Source organism: Capra hircus, chromosome 6 (genome assembly GCF_001704415.2).
Source record: "Capra hircus breed San Clemente chromosome 6, ASM170441v1, whole genome shotgun sequence".
In the NCBI taxonomy this organism is placed as follows: Eukaryota; Metazoa; Chordata; class Mammalia; order Artiodactyla; family Bovidae; genus Capra; species Capra hircus.
Genome location: NC_030813.1, coordinates 92418126 through 92430801, shown reverse-complemented (window position 1 = coordinate 92430801; position 12676 = coordinate 92418126).

The following is a 12676-nucleotide window of genomic DNA, read 5'->3' as shown; positions in this document are numbered from 1 at the left end:
TTTCCTTCTCCAATGCATGAAAGTGAAAAGTGAAAGTGAAGTCTCTCAGTCGTGTCCAACCCTCAGCGACCCCATGGACTGCACGCTCCCAGGCTCCTCCGTCCATGGGATTTTCCAGGCAAGAGTACTAGAGTGGGGTGCCATTGCCTTCTCCAACCACCCTACTCCAAATACTAGTAAGAATATCAGGGGAACTAGGATGGACATTATGCATCTGCCAAAATGCCAACTGCTAGCTCTTTTATTTTTTGTTTATATTTTAAATTTTTTGGGGGGCTGTGCTGGGTCTTCGTTGCTGCCCTCAGGCTTTCTCTAGTTGTGGCGAGCAGGGGCTACTCTCTAGTTTGGGTGTGTGGGCTTCTCATTGTGGTGGCTTCTTTTGTTGCAGCTCTTGGGCTTTAGAGTGCAGGCTCGGTAGTTGTGGCAGCAAACGGGGATAGCTGCCCCGAGGTATGTGGGATCTTCTCGGACCAGGGGTCATACGCACGTCCCCTGCATTGGTAGGTGGATTCTCAACCACTGGAACACCAGGGAAATCCAGCTGCTGCTTTTTAAAAACAATTTTTTTATAGATCTCGATCATATTAGCGTGGGGCAGAGTTTGCTAACCATCTTCTCAATATCCTTTATCTCCCATACTACTGATAACAGTTTAAGCTGGATGCAAACATACCGGAAGACTGCATAGGAAATAGAATATAAGCAGAAGTGATGTACACAACTTCTGGGCTAGGTGCTTCTTCACTCTTTCCCCTCCAAATGGGATGGCTTCAGTGTGTGATTGCGAGCTAGCTAATTCTCAAGCACAAAAATGAAGCTAACTCCCTAACGATGGGAAACCAACAGGATGGACAAGGCTCTATATGACAGGGCCTCTGGTGTTTGTATTTTTGAGTATGTTGTTTCAACAGCATAACCAGTGTCCTAAACAAGACCATCATTATGCAGGCCTTCAGATGACTCTCTCCATATATATTGGCACCTGACATAAATCTAGGAGACAAGCACAGAATATTTCTAGAGAGATGACTGACATCCCACTCTACAGTGAGCCTACATCTAGGGCAGTAGACCGAGGTCTGGGAGGTGAGACAGATGCGCTAAGCCTTCCGTAGGATCTTAGAATAAAAGAGTATTTAAGAGTCCTTAGGAAAGTGGGAAGTATGTCCTAAGAATATTTTTGGAAATGTGATAAGAGGTAAAATTTTAAGTAAGTTCAATATGACTAAATAAGGGACTTCCTGGTGGTCCAGTGTTTAAGACTGAATTCCCAGTGCAGAAGGCAGTTCAATCCAGTTCAATCCGTTCTTGGGGAACTAAGATCCCACATGGAAAAATAAAACAAGATTAAATAAGGAGAATAAGAAAATAAGGAGAGTAAAAGCACAAAATAGTTGACAAGTTACATAGTTTCCTGATGATGATAATTTTTTTTTTATGATGTTTTGATTTTTCCCTGGGGGAAGAAATAATTTGGGATTGCCAAAAACATATAACCTAGTAAAGACTCGGAGAAGGCAATGGCACCCCACTCCAGTACTCTTGCCTGGAAAATCCCATGGATGGAGGAGCCTGGTAGGCTGCAGTCCAGGGGGTTGCTAAGAGTCAGACACGACTGAGCAACTGCACTTTCACTTTTCACCGTCATGCATTGGAGAAGGACATGGCAACCCACTCCAGTGTTCTTGCCTGGAGAGTCCAGGGGATGGGGGAGCCTGGTGGGCTGCCGTCTATGGGGTCATACAGAGTTGGATATGACTGAAGTGACTTAGCAGTAGCAGCAGCAGTAAAGACTAAAGGCCAAGGTCCTATTAGAAAAGCAACAGGAAGCTTTTGCTTTACTTAGAAAGATTTTACACCAGGCCACTGGAAAATGGCAGACTTGCCTATGAGTTCGGGGCCATTTGCTTCCTTTCCATCTGGTCTACCTCCAATTCTGAAGAACAGTAAGTACAACAAGCCCAGTCCAACACTGGGCCAGATAAAAAAAAAAAAGCCTTCTGAATTAAGAGCTCTATGACTTCCTGGATAATTTCATTCCAGAAGTATACAGAAATTTCTAGTTTTGTTGCACAAAATATTTGTATAGTTGTTCTCAACTTTCCCTTAAAATCATGATCACTGCATATATCCCAAAAGGCATATACTTGTTTCTGTAACATCATCTCCTGGCTTTGTGGTCAGCTTGATATGTAGTCCAAGGCCTTGTAGAAGGGCTTCTCTGGTGGCTCAACGATAAAGAATCTGCCAGCAATGCAGGAGATGTGGTTTCGATCCCTGGGTCAGGAAGATCCCCTGGAGAAGGAAATGGCAACCCTCTCCAGTATTCTTGCCTGGGAAATCCCATGGACAGAGGAGCCTGGTGGAATACAGTCCATGGGGTCACAAAGAGTTAGACACAACTTAGCCACTGAACAACAAGGCCTTGTAGACAGCTGATGCTCAGTAAATATTCAGCTATTTGTTTACTGAGTCAGAAAGAGTCTCACGTAACTCCAGCTTTTATTAGTAAATGTGGCTGGCAAAATCAGCTGAAACCAGCAACAGTCTATACCATACCATGTTGTGTTTCAATTGTGCCTTTGAGAAATGATTGCATGCTGAGTCTCAAAGAATTTGAAAGGTACTTAAAATTCACTTTTTAAAATGTCTAGTCTCAGAAGAAGAAACAGAGACTCTACCAAAATGACATCATTTCATCGACTTACCAGCAAATACAACATGGAGTGGTGTTGCTCTGGCCAGGATACTTCATCCCAGGAAATAATTCTTCCCAGAAGCTTCTCTAAGGGTCTAATTTAGAAAAGAGACTTGACAAAAAAGCTACTTTGTTGCTGTTGTTGTCGTTGTTGAGTCGCTCAGTTATGTCCCACTTACCCCATGGACTACTGCACACCAGGCTTCCTTGTCCTTCACTATCTCCCAGAGCTTGCTCAAACTCATGTCCATTGAGTCGGTGACGCCATCCAACCATCTCATCCTCTGTCACCCCCTTCTCCTCCTGCCCTCAATCTTTCCGAGCATCAGGGTTTTTTCCAATGAGTCAGCTCTTCGCATCAGATGGCCAAAGTATTGAAAGGACTATAACACCAGCTAAGAGAGGCCCCCTTCTTCACTTAACACTGCCTTTACCTAGAACAACGTAGACGTTGACCACAAGGGACCTGATCCAACATCAGTCAGCCACTGAGAAGGGACGACTGTAAGTCCAAACTCTGAGACAGTGACCCCGAAGTGTTGTGCTGAGGTCAGTACACATCTGAGGAGAGCCTACAGGGCAGCTGAGCCAAAGAAACCAAGCAGATAACAAAGAGATGGAATTCTTCTAAAGACTGTCAAAGAGATCAAGTGAACTCCTCTAGGACCTAACAAGAGAAAAGAAGAATTTGGAGTGCTGGAGGAACTGGGGTGCCTCCAATTATATAGGGGGAGCTCAAAGCCAGAAATTACTGTTGTCATTACATTTACCCTCTAAGCTGCTGTGGAAGATAAGGATACACACTAACTGCAGTGTACTTTACTGAATTTGTTTGTTTTTACTGAATTTTAAAATGTAAAACATAGACTTTTACATTACATGTTTATAATAAAAGTATACATTTACTCAATACAAATAATAGAGTGTTGAGTAGACACTCTACCCCTAAAAATCTTTTGAGAACCTTTCCTATTGTTGGTTTTTATACTAATTTAAGGCTTTTCCGGTGGCTCAGTGGTAAGGAATGCAGCAGCAAAGCAGGAGACGCAAGGAGAAGGGTTCCATCCCTGAGCAGGGAAGATCCCCTGGAGGAGGGCATGGCAACCCACTCCAGTATTCTTGCCTGGAAAATCCCATTGACAGAAGAGCCTGATGGACTACAGTCCATGGGATCACAAAGAGTCAGACACGACTGAAGCGAATGAGCATGTGTGCACTATAACTCTTAATGTTAGGCATAATTTTAGTCTTATGATAAAGGATCTTGGCATTGTTAGCATGGGAAATTACATTTTTGTCTCACTTCCTCTGTTTAATGTATACCTAACTTATTGTGGCTCAGCTGGTAAAGAATCTGCCTGCAATGGGGGAGACCTGGGTTTGATCCCTGGGTTGGGAAGATCCCCTGGAGAAGGGAAAGGCTACCCACTCCAGTATTCTGGCCTGGAGAATTCCATGGACTCTATAGTCCATGGGGTCACAAAGAGTCAGACAAGACTGAGCAACTTTAACTTTCAACTTTCCTTTCAACTTATAAAAATCAACATATACTCCCCAACATCATTTTATAAATTCAATTTTAATTTGGTGACTAATGAGAACTTGGTGAATAATCCCTTGGCTTTTGAACAGTTTTAAAACTAAAGCAGTAACATATTTTAAAGTCAGGTAATGAGATACTGATACATACAAGATGTATAAATATAAAAACAATGTTATTAGTAACATGGGCTTGTTTTTTTCACTTGGACAAGATTCCATTTCTATGACCTTAGCTGTAACTTTCTACAGTAGAGAATATGGTGCATATTTTATAATGCATGTGGGAGTAGCTGTCAAGGAAGCCTGTTCTATATTCAACAATTCTGAGTGGAAAAAAAAACTGACGTGGCATTCAAATCAATCTTTTAATATTCATTACCGATTTGTATGTACACTGTAAATTCCTGATAGTGGTCAGGAGGCCAAGTTACAATGGATTTATAAAAATTGATCAGTGGGCCTCTCTGAAAGTCTTGATGGAAGAGTTCTGATGTAGTGGGAGGAAGGGAAAGTCCATAGAAAACTGCAGTTTCTTTAGCATAAAGCTTGATTTCTCTCACAGTATTTCTCCAGCATTATTTTTTTCTCCTTACTCAACACTATTCTTAAACATTCAGAAGACATTTTGGATTCAGGACTGGAAATTATAGAGTAGTGAATTTGGGGTATGTAATTTTTAACTCTAAAATGCAGGTGGTTATAAGTATATGATTTATGTCAAAATAAGCTGATCATTTTCTAAGATTTAAGTCAAAATTAGCTGGGTTGATGCAAAGAGTTCCTTGTATGGTTAGATCTTTGGGAGACCTGGGTTCGATCCTCGGGTTGGGAAGATTCCCCTACAGAAGGAAATGGCAGTGTACTCCATTATCTTGCCTGGAGAACACCATGGGCAGAGGAGCCTAGCGGGCTATAGTCCATAGGGTCCAAAGGGTAGAACACAACTGAGTTACTAACACTTTCACTTTCATTTTGGATCTTAGTTTCCATTATCATGGTTCAAATGAGCAATATATTAAAAATAACTTTCTGAAATATGCAAAGGAACATAACTAAAAGGGGATCATTCCTTTGGAATGGTGTACTTAGAGAATTTATAAATATACCTCTACTGGCAATCTTTCAAGGCAAAGTAAGAAAACTATCAATATTTTTCCAAGACGGTGTAAGTATAACTATTAAAAATAGAACGATTACATAAACTATCAAAATCTCCTATCATTGACAAATTTGTGTTGATATAAAAGAAAGGAAACGGATTTTGGTAAAACCTTTATTTGGTCTTTCATGCTATTAATGAAGCCCTTATCTGACGATGGAATTCACACTTGACTGAGTTTGTAGGATGATCAGGATAGCAACAGGAAATAGAGGAGAAAGAGAAGAACACAGAGAAGCACTGATACATTGAATTTTTCCTTTTTTAGGAAACTAGCTTCTCCTTTGAATGGTGTTGATGTCTTCTTCACTCACACAAAATCTGCTCATTAGCAGCTGCTGCTGCTGCTGCTAAGGCACTCTAGTCGTGTTCAACTCTGTGCGACCCCACAGACGGCAGCCCACCAGGCTCCCCCATCCCTGGGATTCTCCAGGCAAGAACACTGGAGTAGGGTGCCATTGCCTTCTCCGATGCATGAAAGTGAAAAGTCAAAATGAAGTCGCTCAGTCGTGTCTGACTCTTAGCAACCCCATGGACTGCAGCCCACCAGGCTCCTCCGTCCACGGGAGCCTCCAGGCAAGAGTACTGGAGTGGGGTGCCATTGCCCTCTCCGGCTCATCAGCTAGAACTCATCAAACCACCTAGTGGTGTTATCCACCCCCTGGGTGTTTTGAAGCTGACAAATTATATCCTGCTGTTCTTAAGAAGGAAAGCTGAAAATGGGCTATTATCTAGAGCTCGAACTTTAGCTCCCAAACTCTCTTACCTTGCTTTATGTTTTACCAGCAGGTCTCAGCTCCTATATATTTTGCAAATCTGGTTCTGCCTTCCTTGCCAACTTGTTGCACCCTTTGCCCTATGGGTGTTCTAGATTTTGCTCTTTCCCAGGTGGCGCTAGTGGTAAAGAACCCACCTGCTAATGCAGGTGATGCTAGAGATGTGGGTTTAATCCCTGGGTCAGGAAGATCCCCTGGAGGAGGGCATGGCTACCCACTCCAGTCTTCTTGCCTGGGGAATCCCATGGACAGAGCAGCCTGTCAGGCTACAGTCCATAGGGTCACACAGAGTTAGATACGACTGAAGCAAAGCATTCTTCTTCTCTCCTGGTAGGCTGTATCCATAGATTTACGCTCCATATCACTTTCAGATGGCTTCATAACACTCTCCAGCCCACTCCTTATCTGTGTCATGTCCTCAGTGGGGACTCAGACTGGAGTAGGTCAAAAGAAAAAGTTAGGATCATTGCACTTTTAAATTCTGAGGCTCCACAAAAAAAGTTTCCTGCTCTATGTTAGTTACAAAGAGAAATATCTCCAGCAGCAAGATTGAAACAGTTTTTCTTATGCATCATCAGCAAAGAAACGATACTTGAACAAAATTTATACCTTTGGAATCACCAAGTCCAGCTGGTCTACAAACTGGGTTCTCACCCTCATTTTTGTCTTTTTTCCTGATGTCACATTTCACTGTGGTAGGAGGTATGACTAAAAGGAAACCTCGACGGCTTCCCTTGTGGCTCAGTTGTGGGGAATCTGCCCGCCCATGTGGGAGATGTGGGTTTGATCCCTGGTCCAGGAGGATTCCACATGCTGAGGAGCGGCTGAGTCCACGTGCCACAACTGTTGAGCCTGCACTCTCATGCATGAGAGTTCACATGCAGAGCCTGTGAACCACACTACCGAGTTCATGCACCACAACTACTAAAGCCCATACACCCTAGAGCCCGTGCTCCACAACAAGAGAAGCCACCACAATGAGAAGCCCGTGCACCGCAACTGGAGCGTGGCCCCTGCTTGCTGCAACTAGAGAACAGCCTGTGCAGCAACAGAGACCTATCACAGCCAAAAATAAAAATTTAAAAAGGAAATCTTGAAATAAGGCATCAAAGGGAAGAAAAGAGAGAAAGGTCCAAACGGGAGAAAAATACTTCTCAAGTGAAAGTCATTTTGAAATATGTGAAAGGCAGACTGAGGGCAGGAGGAGAAGGGGATGACAGAGGATGAGATGATTGGATAGTATCACTGACTCGCTGGACACGAGTTTGACAAACGACGGGAGTTGGTGATAGACAAGGAAGCCTGGAGTGTGGCAGTCCATGGGTCACAAAAGGGTCAGACACAACTGAGCAACTGAACTGAATTACTGAAAACACATGGACTAAAAAAGGAAAACACTGAAAGGAAAAAATATAATGTTAATAAAAACCATATTTGTCAAAACACAATTGAAGATCAAGCATGATAGACAAGTATTCCAACATACATTTCCTAAATGAATTACAGTATTTCACGGGAATACCCCATCCAGTATCACATGCTCAAGATTATATTGCTCACAGAGCGCTATCAGTTAATCTTCTTTTTTAACTTTTTAATACTTTTTTACCTTTTTATTTTATATAGAAGTAAAGCCAATTAACAATGTTGTGATAGTTTCAGGTGGACAGCAAAGGGACTCAGCCATACATATACATGTATCCATTCTCCCCCAAACTTCCCTCCCATCTAGGATGCCACATAACATTGAGCCCAGTTCCCTGTGCTATACAGTAGGACCTTGTTTATTATCCTTTATAAATACAGCAGTATGTACCCATTGATCCCAAACTCCCTAACTACCCCTTCCTCCATCCTTTGCTCCTGGCAACCGTAAGTTCTTTTCTGTGTCTCTGTTTTGTAAATAAATTCGTTTGTATTATTTCTTTTTAGATTCCAAATATAAGGGCTATCAAACAGTACTTCTCCTTCTCTGACTTACTTCACTAGAGTATGACAATCTCTGCTGCTCTCTGGATCCATCCATATTGCAACAAATGGCATTATTTCATTCCTTTTAATGGCTGAGTGATATTCCATTCTATATATGTACCATATCATCTTTATCCATTCCTCTGTCAACAGACATGTAGGTTTGGTTAATTTTCCTAAGTCCAACAAACTGCTTATTATGACATTCAGGGCCATTGAGATCTGGTCCCCAAGTTGTCATCTTTGTAGAGGGTAGTATAATTTCATGTGTTGATTTCATGTGTCATCTTGGGTCAGCCATGGTACCCAGATACTTGGTCAACAATTATTTTGGGAGTTTCTATGAAGATTTTGTTTGTTTGGGGATGAGATTTAACAACCACGTTGGTGGACTCTGGATAAAGCAGATTACCCTCCATAGTATGGGCAGGCCTTATCCAACCAGTTGAACATCTCAATATAACAAAGGTTGAGCAAGTAGGAATTCAGCCAGCAGACTACATTTGGACTTGAACTGCGGCTCTTCTAGAGAGCTGCAGTATTCCACTGCAAATTTTGGACTTACCAAGCCTCCATAGTCATGAACCAATTTCTTAAAATAAATCTCTCTCAAAATCCCTCTATGTATATAGAAAAAGAGACACAGATGCAGCCTCTTGGTTCTGTACCTCTGAAGAACCCTGCCCAATACAGGTAGTGATAAGACTGTAGACTCTATAACCGAAATTATATGGATTTAAGATCTGGCTCTGCCATTTACTAACTGCAGAATATAAACTGGGAAAGTTACTTTACCTCTCTAAGCCCATTTTCTCTTTATAAAAACAGGAATAAAAACAGCCCCCTCAATTCTTTAGCCATGGGCCAGATTACATGTCATGAAACTTAGATCTCTCTACTCTTTTGTTTCTACTGCTCCCTGGCCTTTATAAATGTGTTTCTGTGTAGGGAGCAAAATTGTTACTTTTCCTTCCATACCTGCAGTGGTTTTAAAACTATGTTCACAGATCCTTTGATACTCTTCCCTTCAAGTTTAACTCCCCTCCTCTTTACTACAGGCTGGATTTATTGAGTTGCTGCTGCTTCTTTTCTTCTTTCTAGTATTTATTTATTTAGCTGGCTGTGTTGGGTCTTGGTTGCATGTTGCATCATGTGAGAGCTTTCCTTGTGGCACATGGATTCTCTAGCTGTGGCGCAAAGGTTCAGTAGCTGCGGTGCAAGGGCTTAGTTACTCCCGAGCACGTGGGAGTTGAGTTCTCCAGCCAGGGATCAAACCCACGTCTCCTGCATTGCGATGCAGATTCCCAACCACTCGAACATCAGGGAGGTCCCTATTGATTTGCTTCTAGTGAACAGAATATGGCAGAAGTGACAGGAGAACATGTCCCAGATTAAAAATGACTGCAGTTTCCATCTGGGTCTCACACTCCGTCTCTCTCTCACCACCTGTGAGGGGGCAGTCATAGGCGACTGTGGTCACTTGAGCAGCCCTATGGAAAGGTCTAGTGGCAATGCCTGAAGCCTCCTGCCCACAGCTGACACTGAACTTGAAAGCAGATTATCCAGTCCCATGATGACGTCAGCTCCTGTCAACAACTTCATTGCAGCCTTATGAGAGATCCTAAATCATAACCACCCAGCTAAGGAACTCACAGTTCTTGAGCCTCAAAATTGGTGTGAGATACTACATACTCATTGTTTTACACAGCTAAGTTTCAAGGTAATTTGATCAATAGCAAGTAATTAATGCCACATTCAAGTCTATAAAAGCCTTTCCTGACCAACATAAAGAATTTCTCCTTTCTGTTTCTTCCCTTGTACAAGGCAGGGAACTCACGGAGGGTAAGCCATTTTTAACTCTATTAAGTGGGAAAAAATAACCAAACTCAGTCCTGGCACATAAAGGGTTAGATAAGTTAAGCTTACAATTAGTGTTTTCTATGTGTCCTATGCTGGTCTAAGCCTATTGTAAACATTATCCCATTTAGTCCTCATAAAAACCTAGGAGATATACTATTATTATCCCGTTTTACAGTTGATGAAACAGGTGAAGTTATAGAGAAGCTGGTTAACTTGCTCATGATCACATAGCTAGTAAATATTGAATTAAGAAATGAATGAATACAAGTTTCTTACAAACAGGACCACATACGCCTCTTTGAATCTCATACAGTTTCTAGCCCAATATTCAACTGGGTCTCAAATATTTACTCACTGTCTGCTAACAAAAGAAGCTGATGTATGTGAGAAAGAAGTCTTGGAAACCCTGATTGTGGATAATTTAAATTGATTTCCCAAATATAATTATTTTCCTTCAGTGAGAAGAAATAAGGATTACAGTAAATAGATGTTGTGATGAAACTAAAAATACACTTTGGAAGATGTTTACCTGTCTCTCCACACCTCCCACATAAATGCTTCACAAGAAATAATCTGCATTGGTAGTTTGATTACATAAGATACACAAAAATACTTTTTGGTGGTTCAGGATTCAAAACAGTTTGTGAGAGTAAAACGGTGTTATTTTAATGGTCTATTTTCTTCCCAAAAACAACAAGGAAAGAATGTTTCTACTGAAGTCTTTTTGATTTACAAATTTCAAATAGCGGCTTCTGGGGCTCCTTTTAGGAAAGCATGTAACCAATGATCCCTCCTGGTGAAGTCTTTCTCAATAAGCACTTACATACCAAGAAACCTAAAGCAAGTTTTTATTCAGAGTTGGTCAAACTCTGGAAAGCAGCTTGTGGCTTCCTATTTTAGAACTTTTGAGTTGTTTTCTCTGAGCACTTCCTCTATATTCAATATCTTGTAATAACCTATAATGGAAAACAATTTGGAAAAGAATATATATATATATATATATATATATATATATATATATATAAAACCAAATCACTTTGCTGTGTACGCAAAACTAACACAACATTGTAAATTAACTACACTTCAATTAAATAATAGTGAGTAGGTGGTCTTTTATATTATTTGGCGAATGTGGATTCCTTTTCTCTTAATGTCTATTTGACAGGTTTACTCCTCTTACATTTTCTCTGTAGAGATTAAAGAAAACAAGTCATTTGGAGGCTGTAAAAAGGATCTTGAAGTGCAACACTAAAGATAAGTGATTATAAGAACATTAAATCACTTCTTTTGTTCTTTTGGGGTTTCTCTTATAGGATAGTACCTTCATAAATTGTCTGCTGAAAACATTACCCTAAAATTTCATTTAAGACAAAGGAGACTAGAAATTTCTCTCTTTAAAGATTAAACAAAGCCGTATCTTACATATTCACAAAAAGGCCTGTTTTTTATTAGCCTGTTTCTAATTATTTTTCTTGGAAGATTATAGATAGCAAACGACTTTGCCCCTCAACTTGTCCTAGATTTCTGGAGGGGGGTCTCACTTCACTATACTGCATTTCAGAACAGAGCTTTTATTTTGAGAGCACTCTGCTTCTCAGCTTCCTCCTTACTCTGTCACTCTACGTTGGAAGCAAGGCATGTTTCTATTTCAAGATCCCATATTTTAGTCATGAAATAAAACAAATGTAAGAAAATGTTAATAATCTGTTTTCAGGCAGAACTCAACTCTCTAGAAACACAAATATGAACTACTCACTAAAAACTTTTGTTTGGATATTTGTTCTAAGATTAAAGGCAAGATAAAAATAACCAGAGGGTGAGTATTTCTGTTCAGAGTTCCACACAAGCCAGAAATACCCATAGGGGAGGCAGTAAAGACTGGTAACTAAAAACACTTCAGACTCGGGAGTAAGACAAGCTGGAATCCTGGCTGTGCCTCTCCAAGCTGCGTGACCCCTCTTGAGGATTTACTTTACCTCTTATTTTATTACTGCTGTTGTTTTTTACTTTTTACTTTACTTCTTTATCTTCTGAAAAATGGGGATGACAAAAATACCTACAGTAGAGGACTGCTGTAGGAATAAACACAGCAGAATGCAATAAAAGCGCTCAGCGCAATGCCTCGTACATAGTGAGTAATCGATATATTTTATTTATTAGTACTTAACATGCAGGAGCTTCCCAGGTGGCTCAATGGTAAAGAATCTGCCTGCTAAGGCAGGAGACTTGAGTTTGATCCTGGGTGGGGAAGATCCCTTAGAGAAGGAAATGGAACCCACTCCAGTATTCTTGCCTGGGAAATCTCATGGACAGAGGAGCCTGGTGGGCTATAGTCCATGGAGTCGCAAAGAGTCGGATGCGACTGAGCACACACACACCAGGTGCAGAAAGGTAGTTTATTATTTTGGACAAAATATTCCTAAAAATTTTTAATTGAAAAAATATGAATTCCCTATCAATACAGTATTAAAGTTTTCTTTATATGCCTTATTTTCTCACAGAATTTCAAAGACTTTTCATGTGTTATAACTGCCATTCATTTTTTAAAAAATGATATTAGTTATTAATAAAAAAGTCCATATTTTTTGTTAGGACAACTGGAACAAGTTCCTTACTTACCAATTAATTACTTATAACTATATTTATAGTATTCTAGATTAAACTGTCACT